The sequence below is a fragment of the Passer montanus genome, unplaced genomic scaffold (genome assembly GCF_014805655.1).
Source record: "Passer montanus isolate IOZ18808 unplaced genomic scaffold, ASM1480565v1 scaffold49, whole genome shotgun sequence".
NCBI lineage: Eukaryota > Metazoa > Chordata > Aves > Passeriformes > Passeridae > Passer > Passer montanus.
In genome coordinates, this window is record NW_024369818.1 from 2,604,614 (window position 1) to 2,618,946 (window position 14,333).

The 14,333-nt window shown below is 39.3% G+C and overlaps 1 protein-coding gene across 4 annotated transcripts in view; it reads right to left on the reverse strand.

Moving 5' to 3' along the window:
• The window catches only part of PCDH11X (protocadherin 11 X-linked), a 421,119-nt gene that overhangs the window by 361,458 nt on the left and 45,328 nt on the right, over positions 1-14,333 (reverse strand). The gene's annotated exons all lie outside the window — the stretch shown is intronic.

Below are 14,333 nucleotides of genomic sequence, written 5' to 3' on the forward strand. Positions count from 1 at the left end.
ACTGCAGAAATGACCTGATCATAAGCCTCTCTCAAGGCCTCCACTCTGCAGGGTTTTGTAAAAATCAAAATAAGAAAGAGAGTGTGCGTGTGACATTTAACTGCCACGGGATCAGTTTTGCTTCTGAAAGAAATAAAGCTATACTTTTTCTAGGAATGAAAACTTATCCTTTTTTTATTACTCTCAGAAAATATCAGTGAGACTCCCATATTAAACTGTAAAAGTATGGGATGTATGCAAGTGAAAGATGCCACTTCACTGCACATGGGATGATAATAAATAATACTGCAATTTCAGAGTAATAAATGGGAGATGGTGGCTGAGAAGACAGTGACACTGCTAAAAATAGTTCCAGAGACACTGAATTCTGAAACTCAGTAAATAGGAGTCCTTTCACCCTACTGATTAAGGAGTATAGGGGATAAACCAAAAATGTATTTTCTGCTGCTGATTTCTCAGGAACTTGACTTCTTCCTCCTCCAGTGTTACTGACTCCTATTTATCTGACTCACTAGAACAAGAGCAAGATAAAAAAGGAGAAACATTTCCTTACTGTAAGGCAGCAACTTGAGTCTGAAAATCAATTTTGAGAAGAAATCTCTTGCTACCTGAGTGTATTGAAAGTTCTAGCAAATAAATTGTCCTGACTTTCCAGATAATGAGTTATATTCTGAGAAAATGCTTCCCTGTGAGTTTGGGATCAAAAAAATCTTAGAAGTGTATTTGATTTATACTTCAATATATAGTTTTACTCAAGAATATATTCCTTTCTAAAAACAAAACTAAAACTCCAATTTCACTCTAATTGAATGCGCTTGAGCTATTTCTCGGTCTCAAAATCAGAGATGGAATTGAAGTAACTGATTTGTAAGAAAGAAAATAAATTTAAGAATATTAGAATGGCATGTTTACAAGGGAAACACCAAACACTCATCATTCCATTCCAGCCTTTCTGCTTAGTTTTTGTTCACTGTTTACATTCCCTAATAGCAGTTTAGTCATGAATATACACTAAAAATTATAGCTAATGGACACAGATTTTTTCCTCCAAAAGGGGGGAAAAATCAAAGAAAACCATGAGACCATAGAACACAATAAGCCAATATTTAAGCAGGAAGAACAGCAGCTTCAGAAGGTAAATACAATATCCATCTCCTGCTGCAGAGCTCTAGATTAGTCTCACCCGGTAATGTGAGTCCTCCAATAAATTATAAACTGAGACAAACCCTCCCAGAACTCATGGGGAAAAAAGCAGAATGGTGAATGTTAGGAGCAAGGGGAGTGATGGGGTGTGTCCTCAGCAAGGCTAATGCCAGAATAAATAACACAGCTCAGGAGTCATTCAGCAGTGTGACTGCCCTCTCACAAAACGTGCTATTCCAGAAAAAGCAAATTAAACAAAGGTTGGTGGAGCCAATTCTCTCCAGCAACGACTCCTATAACCCAAGTCAAAGGGAAAATCCAAGCTTTCCCAGGTCTGGGTGCACTCAAAATGCTTTCCTGAGCTTAATTCAATCACTGCCCTAAAACAGATGTTCCCAAACAAGACCTCACATATTGTTTGTGGTACAATCCAACTCTGTCATAGACACACACAGAAATTGGACCTGAGGCCTCTTCAGCCAAAAACACGAGCAGCTTTGGGGCTGCTGCCACCATTCCAGGCAGGAAGGTGTCAGGGTGGCAAAGCAGAACTGAGAACCTCCCCAGACCCCTCCCAGCTCTGAGCATAACCCCATTAAACACCCAGCACAGCACCCAGAGAGCCCATCCTGCCTGGAGAGCAAAGACAGCATCTCAGCCACACACAGGAACAGGAGCAGGGATGGGGCAAAGCACCCTCTGGGGATGAGAACATGCTCTGAATTATTCAATGTGAAGTTTAGCCTTCAAAAAAAGTGATGTAAACAAGCAATTCCGCCAAACCAAACCCATTGAAATGTTTCATCCTGAAATATTATTATAACTTATGTCCATCAGCTGGGAAAATGACCATTAACACGGAATATAAAGCACAGCTCAGACAATTTAACTTAAACGGTCTTTGAACAATTTTCAACTTAGACACAAAAACTTCATCTGTATCTTGATTTGTATGCTTGATTATTTTTTATTTTTTTATCTTAAAGGGTTTAGCATATTGTTGGGATTCTTGCATATTAAGATATTAAGCTAAGAGCAATAATTCAATGCATTATGTTTATGAAGCAGTCAGCTAAACAAACAAATGGTTCTAAATTCCAAGATTTAGTTGGGCATGTTGCTATTTTTAAAACATGCCTAGGATGTTCTACCAAATACTACATCTGTCATTATTCATCAGGTTCACAGGTACTGAAAGAACACAAAACAAGTCCTCTCCAAGACAGGATTGAGTCAATTTGCTCACAGAAATCTGCAGGACTGCTCTCTACAATGAAACGGGTTTCAGTTGTTATGTGGATTCAAAATAGAGCACTATCTTCAAATCCTAAGGTGACACTATAAAACTAAATTTTTTATGCATTCTACCTACAGAGTCAAAGCTCTGCTTCCACACTCAATTAACTTTACTGGTAACATAAGAAGAGGCCTACTGTGGTTATATGTGGAAGCACCCATTGTGAAATGTAAAATTAAGTGAAATCTGTTTTGAAATCCAGCATTATGGCTCTTAACAAAACAGCAAACCAGAACTAAATTAGTGAAAGTGACTGTGACAGCTGAAGCCATGGAGCTTCCAAGAGGGCTCAGCATTATTAAAGATTTTCCTTATTATGCTCTTAGGCACAATCTGATTAGTTCCAACAGCTGCCCAGCAGGAAAAGCCAAGCCATCATTCCACAGGAACACTCAAAGTAAAGCACCTTTAGCCTCAGTGATGCCAGATCCAGGTAGCACACAGCACTGCAGCATCAGCTCTGGTCTCCTGATTGACAGTGATGTCAGAATTTCAAATCTAATCATGGCAGAAGCTCCTGATCAGCATCATGTAAGCTACCAAAACCTGTCCTGATGGATAAACTTGTTTCACAAGAAATACACAAAAAAAAAATACACAAAAAAATAAAAAAATGGGGGGGGGGGGGGGGGGGAATCCACTGTGCATAAATGTTATTCAAGTCTTTGTTAGAGGCAATGAGTAACAAAAAAAGGAATTTTCTTTGCTGCCTTGCCTGTAAAAACTCAGTAGCCTGAAGCATATGCTGTGCTTTGACAAACGTGCCATTGAACTTTAAAACAATATTCAAAATAGATTCTGGAAGACTTCACTCCTGTTCGCAGGAACTCTTGTAGTATTGTCTGCATGTTACAAGAGTGATGAGGAGACGGATATTTTCACCACTTCTTCCAGTGCCCTGGATGTTAAGTTAGGATTTGAAGAGCCAGACACAGCACTGACTGTGAAAGGTTCCAAGCCTGGGACAGAGATTTCCAGCCAGCTGGAACCCTGAATCATACACTCCATCATCAAATCATTTTGAAGTTGTTACTAAAGTTAATCAATAAAAACCACACAGTTTTTAATTCCACAAAGGTAAATTCACTTCTGAAGAAGGCTTGACTGTTCTTTCAGTTCCTGAACATAGGAAACCATAGGAGAAAACCCTATTTCTAGTGTTGTAAAGTTTTCTGCCACTGGGCAGCAGAACAAGTTCTGGTTGTACCTCTGGACTTTACTTCCTACGTTAGTTCAAGCATATACACATTTTAAATAGAAACCAAATAATTTTATTTCTGCTTAATATAACATAACAGGCATGGATATTAGTGAAAAATGTCTTTGCACAGTTTCTTAGCTCCTCCATGAGCCTATAAAACTGTATATTTTTTTTAAGTTAAACAATAAAGTTGAAGTCTTTTATCACTGCATCCAAAACATATTTCAAAGACAGGGCTGTTTTCATAGTGTAAGAATGCTACCAGTGGACTGATGTAAACAGAAATTGAAACAAGTGATCATCACAAAATCTAGCATCTAAAACTTTGCTAATATTCTAAGCACTCAAATTTTAAAATCTAGAATTTTTACAAAATAGACACAGAATACCACTGCAGCTACACATATGGGGAAAAAACCTCAGCAGATAAGAATATCAGAATCACCACTGCTGGGCAAGAAATCTGTGAGCTGCAAACTGGCAGAAACTCAGGAACAGCTTGGGAAAATATTCTGGTGATTCCCAAGCATCTGATATCAAATTTCAGAGACAGATCCAAGATCAGAGGAAACAGTTTCATCCTGCCAGGCCATAGCTGGGTCAGCCCAGGAATCAGTGCCTGCCCCTCCCCTTCCCCTTGTGAGGCTTTGGGAACAGAGACAAGCAAAGACTGAGAAGACCAAAGCCCGGTTCAGATGATAAATTAAAGCATCCAGCAAAGGTCATAACATCTTCACATAATGCACTTCAAAACCCAGACAATAAAAATCTCAGAAGCAGATATTAAAACAGATATTAAAACACACACACACACTAACAGGTTCTTCTCTTTAGCTTTGCCAAAGGTCCACTTAGACACTGAACTTCATTGCCAAGCTCTGGATGATGCTGGCAGTTGAAGGTTTGAATTATTCAAACGAAAGGTTTTTATGAGGGAGGGGCTGGACTACCTCAGAATTTAAAAATAAGCATTAATGTAGAATCTTGCAAAGAAGTAGGTAATCTGGAAACTTCCAGGAACTCAAATGAGTTCTGATATTGTACTAGCATGGTGTCTTGGATATTCAACATGGACAAATACTTGATTGCATAAAACAATAAAAGTGTTTATTGTAAAACAATAAAAGGTGATAGGAAGGTTCGATCAGTATTTTAGGCTCTATTTTTAAGACTGACTTTCAAATGATGGTATTTACAATAGTTCTTCTTTCCCAACAAACACCAATTCACAAAAAAGTCATGCATAAGTGCCAAGGTACTATTTTTGATATTAGATGGGAAAGAGGGTGAGGAACAAAATAGAAGTTACTCCTTTGCTTATACCTTTAAATCTGCTGCAATAAATTATCTTAATAAAAAAAGCCTTAATGGAAATGAGCATGAAAATTATATGGCTAGGGTTAGGATGAAAAGGAAAATGTAGTCTCCCAGTGAAAAAGCCATATAATATCCCAGTCTGAAAAGCACAGAGGAATATCCTGACTCAAAAGAAAAAGAAGAGAAAAAAAACCCCAGAAAACGTCAATTTGCTTGAAAAAGCAGAGGAAAAAAAAACTACAATTATTCGACTTTGGAACATCAGCAATAACCAAAGCAAGAACACATCACATTAATAGAGCCAGCAATTAGAGCACAATGAGAGAAAAATGTATTTCAATACTGAGAGCTGATGACTCAGAACTCATTTCTTTTAGCAATGTTTCTTTTTGTTTCTTCAGAATTGTCTGAAACAGTCTTTGCTACATGTCCCAGCTTCAAAAGCTCCACAGGACTTAAGTGTTCAGACCAATTATGTCTCTGGGTTAGAGAATATAAATTATTTTGCAATACACCTTTCTTTCAGGAATAAAAATAACTGTACTAATGCAGTCAGGTGCCATGAACCGTAGCTGACACTTGATTTAAATATATTCTTTGATAGCTCTTCCTAAATGGAAGGAAAGTGTTCCATACAGTGTATTTGGGGAAAACTAGCTAGGATATTTAAATCTTCATTACTAAAATCCACCATTAGAAAGCCTAAAGTAAACATAAAATCAAGAACATATTATTATTATTATAAAAGCTACTTTAATATTTTAATTGTGTATTTTAAGACAACTTAAATCATGAAAAACTGAAACTACTTCTCCTATTTTCAAAACATATCCTAAAAATTGTAAATTTTCCAATCTTCATTCCCCCCTATATGGGATGAAAAGTGAGACTTAGAAAAGTGAACTGGACAAAAGAAAAAATCTTTTCCAACTAATATTCACCCTTTATTTTTCTTATCTCTACTTCAATATTTTGAAAATAGCAGAATATTTTGATAACCTCATAAGTACATGTGAAAAAAAGACAGCTGTTCCTTAAAAACTTAAATTTTTTAATGATCTGAATAATATTAGGATCTGCTGGAAATCTAATTCAAGGTTTCTCATGACCGCCATCCAAAATACAAGCCATGCATTGATGCATCCATTACAAGAAGTAAAGAAAGAAGAAAAAAGTAATCCTTGCAAAGTTATTCTGAAACAAGAATTACAGTGGTTCCAAAGGACTTTACAGTACATGCAGTAACTATTAGCTGATATTATTGACAAAGTTGTGATAATTGTTTTGCATTTGGTTGAAGAAATAATGTCTTTAAAATGTTCCTTGCCTGGATGGTGACAGCTATTGCTGACTTTTTTTAACAAAAATTACCAAAAAAAGTTTAAATGCCTGTGGATACCAGATGACCTGCATATCAAGCAGATGCACTAACACAATTTATAAATAAATGGTCTGAAATTCAGACACCTGAATTCTTTAAAGAGAAAATAAGGGCCACAGACAGGCATCTCTATTCACAGATAAAGATATTGAATATATAAAAATAATGGCCCATCACATGGCAATACTGTTTTTGCATTTGAAAAAGGCTCCTACCTGTTTCTTTTGTGATGTACAAAAATATGACACCTTTAAAATCTGGTAGATTTTCAGACAGCAGGAAAAATTAAGGGTGCAGCATAATCTGTCCTGAGTGCACTTTTATTCCCTTCTGTAACTTCACGTGGCATTGCATGTTTGCAGTCCCAGTATCATGCATCTATGCAAATAAGAGTATAATTTCATTTAGAAGGGGTATTTTACTGCTTTTCCTGCTTTATCAATCGAGAGCATGATGGATCATATAATTAGCAATTTTTTACAAATTAAAACAATTGTTTCCTTGATGGCTGTTGGGAAAATATTCCTTTCTCTGTGCTGCCACACACACGGACTTTGAACAAATCCTGAGCCCTGTGTGCTCAGAAAGCATCCCCACATCTGAGCTAAAAGTGATCTGTCTGGACATGAGCACAAGATGATGCTCAGCTGAGACAGATGAAGGGAGCTCTCCGTTTGACAGACGGGTGCCTCGCAGCTCCAGTCCATCATCCTCTCCTCTCTGAAACATGCTAACTTATAGATTATTGTTCCGTGACAGCTCGTGTGAAAATCAGAGCCTGGCATGCAGAAAGAGACACCAACTTGTCCCTCACCCTAACTCCCTGAACTTGCTGTGCCTGAAGCAAGACTTTCTCCTGCAGTCCTCCCTGAATCCCCAAAGGGACGTCAGGATAACGGGAGCTGACAGTTTTACAGCAATAGTGCCATAAACCACCCTAAAGGAGCCTTGTATCAACCAACAAGAGGCAATTACCTTGACTCCTGACTCACCACCACCAGTCAGGAGCAGGGTTTTATCTCCTCGCTGACACCAAGCCACAGCTGCAGGAATGCAAATCAGTTTTCCCTTTTAAAGCTCAGACCCAGTGACTTTTTCAAAATAATGTGCACAGATGACCACTTGTCTGTCCAGATCTCTCTAGACAAGTCACCACTGAGCAGTATTTTTATTCTAGCACAAAATCTTCTCTAAAGAATCGTATACTTTGGTATTTTGGATTGCAAGAAAAAAGAGCAAATGGAGTGGAGGATTTGGAAGAAGATGGATTTTCAGCTACAGCATAAAGTAATTAAAACAGACTTATTTTGCAAAGGTGATGTAAATATTTCAGATGGTAATTAAGCACATCTCAGGGGAAATGCAGGCAGGGAGAACCATCCACATGAAAAAAAACTGGAGATGTGTTAATTTTAACCAAAAGACTGAACTTCTATCAGCAAATGAAAAAGAAAAAGATGTTTTGGGTCTGACCTATTCCCCCACTGTGGATTTAGGACAAAAGTACTCAGCACCACTCAAAAGACAGCCTGTCTGTCCAAAAAAAGCCTCTCTTTTAAAGGGCAGCTAAAAATTACCTTAGAAAGACAACATGTCCAGCTCTCCCTATTTATTAAATTACCAGCACTAGAGAGTGACCTTAGAGCTTGACTGGAGCTCAACTCCAAAGCAAAAAAACTTCCTAAACCTATTTTCGAGCCCTCTAAATCCATAAGCTTCACTTTCTATGCTGGCACACAAAATGGAAAAGAAGAAAGAGTACTGACCCCCAAAAGTCTGCAGTTTAATCCTCCCGAGAGATCCCAGTGAGGGTGGGAGTGAGCCTGGGCTGCAAATTGTGCTGAGGAGCCCCCAGAGCCACAGGGGGCTGGGGTGGGAAGGGACCTCTGGAGATCATCTGGTCCTGCCCCTCTGCCAAAGCAGCTGCACATCATCACACCCAGGTGGGGTTTCACTTTTTCCAGAGGATTGTGAAGTAAGAAAAACAAACCATCCCCTCTCCAAGCAGAAACTCAAAATTTTAGTCTAAGCCACGTGACAGCAAAAAGGAAAAGAAACCCATAATAATTGAAAAAAAAACAACAAAACCCTCAAATGCTTTTTAACATGCATCTTATTTTTACCTTGTCTGTAAGCACTGTCAGATCCAGGATCTAGCTTTACATAATTTCTCAGTTTTAGGCACCTAAGTACTATTGTTACCTGTACCATCAATATGAGTGTAATTTCATTTTTGTGGCAATTAGTTTTAAAATATTGCTGAACAACTAATGTTTCATGAATGAGAAGGGAGAAATACTGAAAAGATCTTGTTCTTGTCTATGAGAAAGTCAAGAAATCTCCTATCTGAATAATGTATTTTCCTGATTATATACGTCTGTAAAACAAAAATTCTCAGAATCTTGAATAGCCATCATCCTATCAGCCATATTTCCCTTACACAAATGCTAGAAAGGGTTGGCAATAAAAAAAGAAATCAGAAAGTGCAAGAATATTTTGTTCTTAGAGGATTACAACAAATTCACAAATAATTTTTGATTTGTAGAAAAAGAAAGAAAAATTAAGTTGAAATTCCTTATTTGTATTAGTGTTTAACTACAATATTCAGTAAGACCTGGCAATATTAATAAATATCTGTTTACAAGCAGAAAAAAAGCTCTGTGTTGGCAGATTTTTCAGAGACTGCAGATGTTGGCAGTAAGCACCCCAGGCTTCCTGTGACCTCCTGGAAGGGCCACTAAAGCTCTGCCCTGCCCTGTCCTGCTGAAACCCTCCCAGAGAATCACCCACATCAGTTTAATCCACATTAATTCCAGTGTGCCAAGCTGTGGGACGTGGTTTGGGAGTGCTCTCAAAGGGAGGGTGGCTGCTTTGGCTCCCTCTGGAAAAGGACAGGAATGAGAGTCCCAGCAGCTCCTGTTTGGGACAGTGAGGTTCAGCTGGTGAGCACCTGTGATAAGAAAATCAGTTTGTGCTCTAAGTTTGCAGGGACATTAACCATTCTGTCTTGTTTTTTCTCTGCACTGAACCCCACAAACAGACCAGGGGAAGGTTGTTGGCCTCCTCCACTGTTACAGCTTTTGACTTTCACGTTTGTATCCTGCTTACCACAGGATTATCAGCAAAGATTTCATTAATGTGACTTTCTGATACACATTCAACTACAAATCTAGTCTCAGTCTATAATTCTAACTGCCCTCCTAGATTTATTTCTACATAAAACACATCTTCCACTCTTGATCTTGACAGTGATATGAGTTACTTGATCCAAGACTGCTGCGAGAAGCTCAGAAATAACCAGTTGCAAACATGAAATATGATGCTTGAAGTATGATGAAGGACTGTGATTTCCATCTTCCATGGGTCATGGAATTGACAAACTGTATCAAAAAAAGGGGATATCTTCTATTGAAAGGCACCACAAAGATGATCTAGAGCAGCGAGATGAAACTCTGCTCATCAGAGGCAAGGCTGACGTGGTGTGAGACCGAGCAGGAATCTATTTTGTCAGACTACAGAGGTATGAACTGACAGCTACAAAGAGATTATCATATTATCCTAGAAGGGATGCACCAGCTGCTTCTGATAGGTAAATACAGCAAAATTACTGTAACAGGTAACAGTAACGGAACAGCAACACCAATCTAATTTCCCCCAAACTGCAAAGGATTAAAGGAAGAAAATATTAGCACACAGGATCAGTTCACAGAAGAAAATGCTCAGTTCCTGCTGCACCTCTGCAACTTCTAATGTACACGCACTTCTTGCTGACAAGAAGTGCTAAGCAATCAATTAATAAAAATATTATTTAAAACGTGCCCTTGTGTGAGTTCTTTTCTATTCAAAACCTGTTCTGAACCAGCTTGCCTTTTTAACATTTAAGAGAACAAAGAAACGCTTCACACTAAAATCTTTGCAGTCAAAGCAGAGGCCTGTGACACCTATAAATATGAAGTGTATTAATCAGGTAATACTAAATATCAGCTTGCCTTGAGCTCAGCTGTAAGTGGGCTGGAACAGTGTAATCAACACCAGCAAGCAGGTGTTTCTGGCACCGTGGTGGCACTGCCTGACACAATGCACATTTTATGTCAGTCTGTAAACAATGGGACTGCCCTGAAGGGGTGAACAAAGCCCTGGAGGCTGGGCTGCCCCCTGGTTAAAGCAGAACATTAGGATTTGTGGATTCATCCCCAATCAGAAATCACTGTTTGTTAAGGTTTCAATGCACAATTTGCTCTTGCATCCCACTGTTTTTATGAAAGCTTCTATTTATGAATGCCCAGCTCTTTTCCCCTATCATTTCCCATTTCTACATTTATTGTGGTTATCTCAGCTGAGACAAAAATGGTTGGGTTTCCACCTGGCCAATTATTCCTTGTCTTAGCTGCACCTACCAGCTCCCACCATCAGTGTTGCGCCATCCCCTTCCCCAATCCAGCTATTTCTCATTCTAAATGAATTTTCTTCTATTGTTAAATAATATCTGAGTTCTGCCTCCTCCCCTGGTTCACAGCAAACACTGTTTATCATGTGAAACCTTAATGTCACTCCCTCTATGGTCACCTTGGGGCATCTCAGCAGAGAAACACAATCTTTTATAGTGCCATGCACAGCAGCTTTGGGAGCAGCAAGAAGCTCTGCGTGACTGTCTCCTCTCTTCTATTAACAGTAAAACTGTTGCCTTTTTAGAGTTTATGTGTTTCAAACAGGGTCGAGAAAATCAGAGCCACAGAAAGTTTTGAGGATGAGGTGCCATGAATCAGTTACACATAAAGAAGTTATTTGCTATTCAGGTGCATCTTGATAAAATGCAGGCAGGCAAAAAATGAGTGTTAATCAGTGTGGTAATTAAAGCTCTGTCTTGTTTTAAATAAATCAAATCCTGCTTTACAAAGCTTCCACTGAATCTAAAATACAAGAATATATTTCTTTACAAAGTTTCATTTTCTACTGTTTAAGGAGTTTTAATGAGAGGAAGGATATTTTAAAAAATCCATTTAGTTTAAATACTTTATCATTTCTAATCCAGTTGGGAAAAGAAACCAAATGCAAAAATTATATTCAAACTTTTCCACACCCTGTGAGAGGGGCAGTAAGGTAAGTGTGACAAAGTGAGGAAATACTGTAAGATGAGACTGTTACCTTCCCAAGGAGCTACGGAGGTGCTGAAAACGTGTGACCTTAAAAATCACCTGGTTCCACCCCTGCCATGGCAGGGACACCTTCCACTGTCCCAGGTGCTCCCAGCCCCATCCAGCCTGGCCTGGGGCACTGCCAGGGATCCAGGGGCTTCTCTGGGCACCTGTGCCTGGGCCTCCCTTCCCTCAAAGGGAAGGATTTCTTTGCAATATCCAATTTGAACCAACTTTCTGTCAGAACAAAGCCTTTCCTCCTGTCCTGTCTCTCCAGGCCTTGTCCAAAGTCCCTCTGGCAGCCCCTCCAGGTACTGCAAGGCTTCAGGAAGGTCACTCTGGGGCCTGCTCTTCTCCAGGCTGAGGAATCCCAATTCTTTCAGCTTTTCCTAATAGGAAAGCTTCTTAATCCCTCTAATTATCTTCCTGGACCTCCCTTGCTGTGCAGAATACTGGCTGTATTTCCTGTCTGCTCATCAAAATCCTTTATTTCTATTGCTTTGGTTTGGTTTTTTGGTTTTTTTTTTTGTTTTTTTGTTTTTTTTTTGTTTTTTTTTTTTGCTTGTTTGTCTGTTTGTTTTGGGTTTTTTTAAATCCATTTTATGATTACTTTTGATATTAACATTCTGAAAATTGCCAGTAAAATAACATCTGGAAATACTATTCCAAATGGTGTCTGGCTGTCAGAAACTTCTTTTCGGTTTTTACAGATCATTTCCAAGGTATGTGAAATTGCTGGCTCATTTAAAGGCAGTAGATCCATAACTCAAAAAATACCTGACCAACAGGCATTCAAGAGAAAAAATGCAATTAATTCTTTCACAAGATCTGCCAACAGGGCTGTGATTTCACAAATTATTTTGTTTGCAGCACATGCAGCACAAGATTTCAGAACTTCCAGTCCATACCAGTGTGTGCTCAACCTCACCACCTTCCTTCCCATTATGTGGCAAACAGACACTTGAGTAAACATGTAACTCATAATTTTTATTCATTTTTCCCTAATTAAAAATTAAATAATATACTTAAGTTATTTAAGATTATGAAGATATTTCATTATTTGCAATTTCTTGGTGAAAACCCTCTCATGCAGACCCTCTCACCTCGCCCAGCCAAGCCCTGTGCCCTGCCCTGCCTTGGGCAGAGCTGCAGGTTGGATTTCAGACGAGCTCCCACTCTGCTGATCTGCCACATTCTCTCCCTGAATGCACAGAGAGAGAATACCAAAATAATAAGCCAAAAATAAGCTCACAAAACAAGACTGTTATTGTGGTGATCTGAACTGCTGCTCATCAGGCCCAGGGACTCCTGATTTTGCCATTTTCTACAGTTTTCCTTTTCCTACAATAACAGCACTTTTGGATAACTCACATTTCTCTGTTCAGACTGGGTTTTATTTTGCTCCATTTTGTGTGCAACCCTGGTTTTTCATTATTTCCTACTCCTACTGTTATTTATTTAATATGCTGTTGTTCATTCCCCAAAATCTCATTGAATATGCCTCATAAAGAACACTCTGCCCTACTGGGTGCTTCTGCTTAGCTAGCTAAAAAACCCCAAACAAACCCACACATGTGGATAACCTGCTCTCCAACAACCAAGGAAAAGTCTTAAAGAGCTTACTGCAAAAAATTCAGACATTATAGTATTTACTTGGAAAGTTTTAAGTTCCTTGGCTGCACTGAGAGCAGACAGACATGCGTGGGATCTTTTTTTTTAATTTTTTTCTTTTTTGATAGCTAGCCAGAAATGCCCAGTGGGACGCAGTTTCCTGAAAGAGATTTTTATGTCTTTGTCACTCCTTAGCACCCACACTGCCACAATTACTTCAGGCTCCAAGCAATTTAAAAGCGCTAAAAAAAGGCAGAGCTTTATTTTTATTAAATTGCTAGTAAGTACTGCTATCAGTGAATATCAGCATCCAGTCAGTCAAGAAATATATTGGATAATATAATCCATGTTCTTCTGGCAGTAAGGAGGGTCAGATTGGTTGCTGAGCAGCCAAACCACAAAATAATTCCTTATTCCAAAGCAAAGGAAGTGAGGGCAATCTCAGCTTCCCCCCAACATTTCTGGGTAAGTTTCTTTCCTGTTCTTAAGTTTGCTTCAGTAAACTCAAACAAAAGTGATCATTTATTTAGCAGTCACACACTCTTGTTTATATAAACATCACATGCTTATATTTTTCTTCTGTCCCCTAATCCCAGTTCCCCTGTTAGTTGCTAGAAAGAATAAAAGAAGCAAGAATATGAAATATCTGCTCTTACAAGGTCCCTGGCACTGCTCTCCTTGCACTCATGCACATTTGGAGCTGCTCCTGCCCAGACATTACAAAGCTGCTCTGGCAAAGTGACTCCTTCCCTCTGGAGAAGCTCATCAATGCACAGGTGAGCATCACATCAGCTTCTGGGCCAAGTTCTACTGCACAAGTCCAAGCTGTGCAAGAGAGGCACAAAAAAAGAATGTCTCCATAAAAAATGGGAGGCATAACCCAGCACAAACCCCTTCTGCACTTGGCACTGTCACATCAGTGACATTCAGGACACGTTTTTGGTGGCCCAGGAACACTGTCAGCCAAAGTGTACAAACACTTGAGTGCTGGTGCAGAGCACAAGGAGATGTGGATGGTTCCTCACTCTGTTACACAGTTACACATGCACAGAAACAGCTTCCCACGGAGTGAGGATGAGATGCACCGGAACAAACTCAGGGCTATGGATTCACACTCTGACACGGACCGGCGCCGTCCCACAACTGCAGCTCACAGCTTTGGGTTTCTGTGACTGCGTGCAGCACACAGCTTTGGGCTCCTGACGGGTTGGTGAGGACTGGCAACACTTGTGGGAGGACAGCAACACA